This window comes from Varanus komodoensis, unplaced genomic scaffold, assembly GCF_004798865.1.
Source record: "Varanus komodoensis strain SLA01 unplaced genomic scaffold, ASM479886v1 scaffold4, whole genome shotgun sequence".
Lineage (NCBI taxonomy): Eukaryota > Metazoa > Chordata > Lepidosauria > Squamata > Varanidae > Varanus > Varanus komodoensis.
In genome coordinates this window covers 10,366,094-10,372,163 of record NW_025335941.1, presented here as the reverse complement: position 1 = coordinate 10,372,163, position 6,070 = coordinate 10,366,094, and positions in this window count along the sequence as shown.

Sequence of the window (6,070 nt, the reverse complement as noted above, 5' to 3'; positions counted from 1 at the left end):
CAGTAAATTTACTGGGGCATTACTTGAAAACCTGGCAAGTACCAGGCAAGTACTTCAGCAGTGCTGCTTCAATTACTGAAGATAATTGCAGTTTGAAATGGTCTCAGATGAATGGGCACCATTTTAAGGAGACTGAAAAAGAGAGTCAAGCCAAGCAAAATTATTCTAATAAATAAATAATGATCTATATAGGTATGGATTTAATTAATGATCACCCAAACACACATTTTTTTTGCTTTATGATATTTTAGTTTGACTCCTTAATCCCAAGATATTTTGTGTTTTAAAGAAAAATCAGTACAAGGATAAGAAAAATATATTGGCTTCTTAAATGTATGAGAAAATCAGTAATATGTTAGATAAAGTCTAAAGTTAATAAAATGTATTGAATTGGATGAATCACATTAAACCTTGCATGTCTATGAAGCAGAGATTAGTTTTTGTTTGAACTCCTGAGCTCTTTTATTCAATTTTAATTATTCTTGTTCTTGTATCACACTTTCCTATCTCCTTCTTCCATACCGACACAGTCTGCTCAAATGTGCTATCAAAACACCATGAATATGCAATCAAGTATTTGCCTTACATTTCAGGGACTTCAAATCAAAAATAAGATGAAATTGGATGTTCAGAACAACCCAGATACACATGGAGAAAGAAAATGAATTTATCCTTTAACAATTCTAAATTGATACACTGAAAGTTTGAGACTGATTTACCACTCCTTCTAGTAGTTATATTAGTGACTTATTGGCTCTTTCTTAGATTTCAGCTGTACAGAAAGACCAGTAGGTTGCCATTATCACTGCCTGGAAAGATAAACCAAAGCAGGAGTAGATTTTGCAAGAGCCAAATCAAGGCGATTGTCTTGTGTGGGTCTGGTCTAGATTCAAAGGCTAATTTAAGAATTAACAAATTATATAATCCAGCTGACAAAGACCCAGGCATTCTGAAGGAGCTCAAGCATGAAATTACTGATTTTGTATCAATGTATCACTAAAATCAGCCTTGTTACTAGAGGATTGAATGTATATAGCACCAATTTTTCCCACAAGAATCTTAGGGGCAGTTAAGCTGTTTCCTTTTCCAGATAAATGGGTGGAAAGCATGAATAAACCTAGTTTTAATATATCTGTAGAAGAGCACATTTTGTTGAGGAAAAATCAGCAGGGGTTCTGCAAAGGAGAATCTTGTCTTGCCACCTTTTAGAACTCTTAATATGCATATCCATGTAGGTCAATATGCATATGGAAGATAAAGTTGTTCCAGTCAACATTATATACTTGGATTTTTAAAAATCCTTTATCAATCATGGCTGAGAAATCTCAGCAGATAGGGGATAAAGGGACATACCCTCTGATGGTTTAGTAACTGTTCAAAAATCAGGACAAAATGAATAGGATTACATGAGTTTTTGCAATGCAACAAGTTTGACGAAATACATCAATACAGTGCAGGATCTGTAAACCCAGCCCTTGTTCCAGGGTGCTATGAGGGCAAGGTGAAAAATTATGGACACTGTGTTATGTAAAGCTACCCTACCCAGTGACTATCCTAGGAAATCTGGCTTGCACCAGAACTACTGTCACTTTTGCCTGGATATCTTTTCAGGTGTTTGTAAAATGAATGACCTGCTTTTTGTCAAAATGTTCACTTTCCCAGGTTCCCAGTAGACAGTATGATCTCTCAAGAGTCCAAGTTAGAACCACTTTCTATCCACTGTCATGCTGAACTGCCACCCTGCAAAAGTGTTGGTGTACAGTGCCTATTATTCCCAGAGGGCATGATCTTTTAGGAATGATGGGAATTGCTGTCCAACACATCTGGAGGACAACTGAATTGTGCCACTGATCACATGGTAGTGGAATTCTTGCTGGAATTGTCTGATCCAAAATTAGCACCTTGCCAGGGAAGCCAACCAAGCTAGTCCTTCCCCAAACTGCCTTTTGAAAAATGAGGCTTCTTCTATATCAAAGATGTCAATTTTATTCTTTGAAAATGATTGGCTATTATCTTATTGAGGCATGCATATCTGAAGCTTAAGTTAGTAACATTTGAAGATAGAGAACTAATTCATCAATGTCGATAGGAAAGCTAGAAGTATTTCTATTTTTTAAAAAAGGTACTTGTGCCATATACTGCTGGTATTCTTCAGTGCCATTTGTTGTCAGTGTGTTGATCAATGATGATATTTACTTCCTGTTAAAAGCTCTAGACCAGTGGTGGCGAACGCAGAGCCCTCTCTATCAGCACACGAGTCAAGTCACCCCAGCATTGACCCAGCAGCTGAGCATCAGATAACAGCACACATAGGGGCCATGCGCATGCTCAGGAAGGAGTAGCAGTGCCATGTGATGACGTCACAAGCTGCAACTCGCCTGAGCTTTCGCATGGCCAGTCAGTGTGCTGTCAAAGATGTATGTATATATATTTGCTTGTAGTGGCTATGAGTTGTTTTTTCTAAACTAAAACCTCAGTATTCAGGTTTTATTAAAGTGTTGTCACTTTGTGATAAATAAGTGGGTTTTGGGTTGCAGTTTGGGCACTCGGTCTCTAAAAGGTTCACCATCGCTGCTCTAGACTGATCTGCTCTATAAATTCAAAAACATCCTGAATATTTAAATATTCTGAAGCACTTCCAGGCAACAAAGTATGATGCAGGAAGGTCTGGGAAGACACCTGAGGACAGAGGGACTGGAGTGGAGACTCAAAAACCTGACTGGAAAACACATAGTTTAGCTGTATGGGAATTAAGCCAAGTCCCCTCCCTGGCTGGCACACTCCCTCCTTTTCCATTCTCCTTCCATGTAGCCTGATGGAGGAATTTGGAGGAAAAATTGCTTTCATTTTTGCTTTGAGTTATCCACTATTTCACATTTCATATGAACTGGGAATTGCAGGTAATACTAACTAGGGTTGGTTTAAATAAACCAGCTCAATAAACCATGCTTTGAAATTGCCTTGTTCTGCAATTGACCAGTGTTAGTGCTAAGCTACAGTTTCTGGTTTTGAGGAAATAAGAAGCCACAGTTAACTAAAAGCAAAAACTTCTGACTGTGAAGATGGGGCATCTCAGGGCTTTCCTAGAAGAGGCTTTTAATTGCTGTATCTACTCTCAGTTTCATTGGAACACTGAGATCTCAGCACTATACCAAGATCTTTCCCTTTCCTTTCCAGCTTTTCTGTTACTTAACTTCTAGGTGGAACTGTGCTGTACTGGAACAGCTCAAATACAAAAAGAGAAATAGTGCCATTTCCCCCATTTTAAATTAAAACCCCATATTCCCCATTCTAGAGAGGAAATTGGCAAAGTGCTGACCAAAAAGAAGCAAAAATGGAGGATCATGATAACGTATAAAGAAACTGTAAATAACCATGAGTAAGGAATCATGAGTGCACGATAAAAGCTTTGTGTGGCATCTGGGAATGGGGAAGGGGGCCGCCTCAGTCACAAAGCACTGAGCCATGCTTTAGTGTTACATCTGCATCTGGCCAATGTCCATTTAGAGTCAAGCGAGCTGTGACACGGAATCTCCTGTGACTGCATCTCCGGAAGCAGTCCCGCCTTGCAGGTCTGCAGGGCCCTGAGCTGGATTGGGGTCACCTGGTGAGAAAGGGGGGGCTAGCACTTTTTCCCCATGCAGAAGTCCTCTGGTATGAACTGCAAAGGAGACAAGCACCTGCCTACAAGTTTTGTAAAGAAAAATGGAAATGTGAAAATGTCACCTTAGAAGACCTTGTCTGCAAGCTCTGTAGGTAGACAAGACTGTGGATACAACTCCCAGCATGTCCCACAGTGAAAAGTGCTCTTTTGCTGTTCTTCTTACTGTGTTCCTTTTTGTATGCTGCTTGTTCCTACTGAAATAAAAGCACTTCTTGTTCTGTCCAAGGACAGCTAGTCTCACTGCCTAGGAAGCCCTTCTAGGTGGGGCTTCATTGAAGCTCTGGCCCAGTATTAAAGATTAGCCACCTCCTCACTTCCGTGAGCGCACCGCTCTCTACGGCAGTAACAACAACCATGATGAGAGCAGGAAACTTTCAGAACGCGAGTTTTTAAGCCCCAAATAGCCTTCCAATATGCAGCTAAAAGCCCCAAATGGGTGTGCTTTAGCTGCTGTGGAGTTAGCTTCAGTTAGTTGCAACTAAGGTCTTGTCATATTCCTGGCAAGCACTCCAGAGCTGCCTGGTTCTTCTGTGTTTGCCAAGATATCTTCACCTCATCTGTAGTGTCATATTCTGAAAACATGTTTTATGCTCATCTGGAGCTAACACGGCATGGAGAAGATTTTATCTGCAATTGCACACAGCAGGACTGCTCGCCATATCATTGGCGATGAGGCAGATCAAGGTTTGGTGTCACATTGTTCACCACAGGTCTGTGCACGTACACACAGAATTTTCCACAAAGAACTGTTGAAAATTAAACGATTTCCAGCTGGTGGTTTTCTCAGATGGATGGCTTTGAAAAGACCCACATGGTCCAAATTTAAACATTCTGAAGTCCCCAGATTCTGCTGAGCTGCTACCATGCTTTTAAATCTTATCAATCTTTTCCCTTCAGTAGATCCTTCCTTGATCCGGGCACTCTGGTACAATTCTACCCTTGATGTTGGACAAATGACTGTACAGTGCTTTTATCAGATTCAGAGAGAACATGCATCTGAAAGGGATACAAATGCAACTGCTGTAGCCTGGTTTGTTCACTGTTGATTTAGATGAAGAGGTGCACAGTGCATTAATCCAATTTAAAGAGAAGGTGTATCTGGAGGGAAAGCAAATACCAGGGAAGGCAACAGAGCATGTCCCCCTGCTAATAAATTTTGCTTTCACTCCCAGCCCATGAAATCTCCCCCCCCCTTCTTTTGCAACCTATAAATGGTGTCATGAAATGGATTCAGTCCAGTTTATATATCATCATTGCAAGGTGTGTGGGACAGCTAGCAACGTCCAAAAATTGATAAATGCCTCCTTAAGATAAATTGTTTGAATGAGGTAATCAAGCTTCTCCAGAAATCCTCCTTGAACCTTTAGAATTGTACTGGAGGGATGAGAACCACCAGCCCATGGGACTAATCCAGTCCAAGAAGGTTCTTCCTCTGGCAAGTAGGGCTCCTTGGGTTCCTCCAGGGGACAGAACTTGATCTCAAACTCCAAGAAAAAATGGGTGGTAGAGAGGATTATGGGGTGGGAGCGGGGCCAGGCCTCAGCTATTGGCATTATCCAGGCCACAAAGTGCCCGGTGGAAGGCAAATCAGTCCTCCCACCACTACCAAAGCATTTTGCACCACTGTTGCATAGGCTGGTTGCAGCTCTCACCTCTTGGAGAGCATCAGTGATCCGGGCCCATCTCATTCTGGCTTCCAAGCTGCTTTCTATCAAGCACTGCCCAGACCCAGACCCTGCCTATTACAGACAGGTTGCTGCTTCATGAGTCTTCATGACTGCAGGTTTCAAATTGATTATTTTAATTGATGTTGACAGCCATTCCATGAGCTGTTTCACTAATACAACTGACCTAGAAACGTTGTAAATAAATAGCTCATCTGGCAATATTTCTTTCCCAAACTAGTGTCACCAAATGCATTATCAACTTTCTCACCTCCCCAGCTCTTGAAAGATTTTAATACTCTTAAGTATATTGTTAAGCTGCTTTCATAAACAATCTTCTTTCAGATTTCAATTATTTTGCCATAGCAATTAACAAATGTGTTGAGTTGGAATGGCAGATCTGAGCAACTTTTCTTTTCATCAGACTTCATAAAGTCATTTTACAGTTATAGCAAATTAATTTAAGCCAATAATTCATTTCATCTGACACAAAGAATCCATCCAGACTTCTTTTTCTGTGTGTAGTGCTACACTGTGCAATACACCATCACAATGCCTTGTTTTATGAATGAATGATATGTTGTAGGAATGGCTGATGGATTTGTTCATGTCACATTTTAATTCAGATCTGCCTAATTTGTACTTTCTGAAGGACACAAGCAGTCTGGACTTGGTGCACTCAACTCAATCAAGCAGAAGAAGAAGGAGTGGAGTAAAACTTTTGCATTCTCAAGAATAGCTC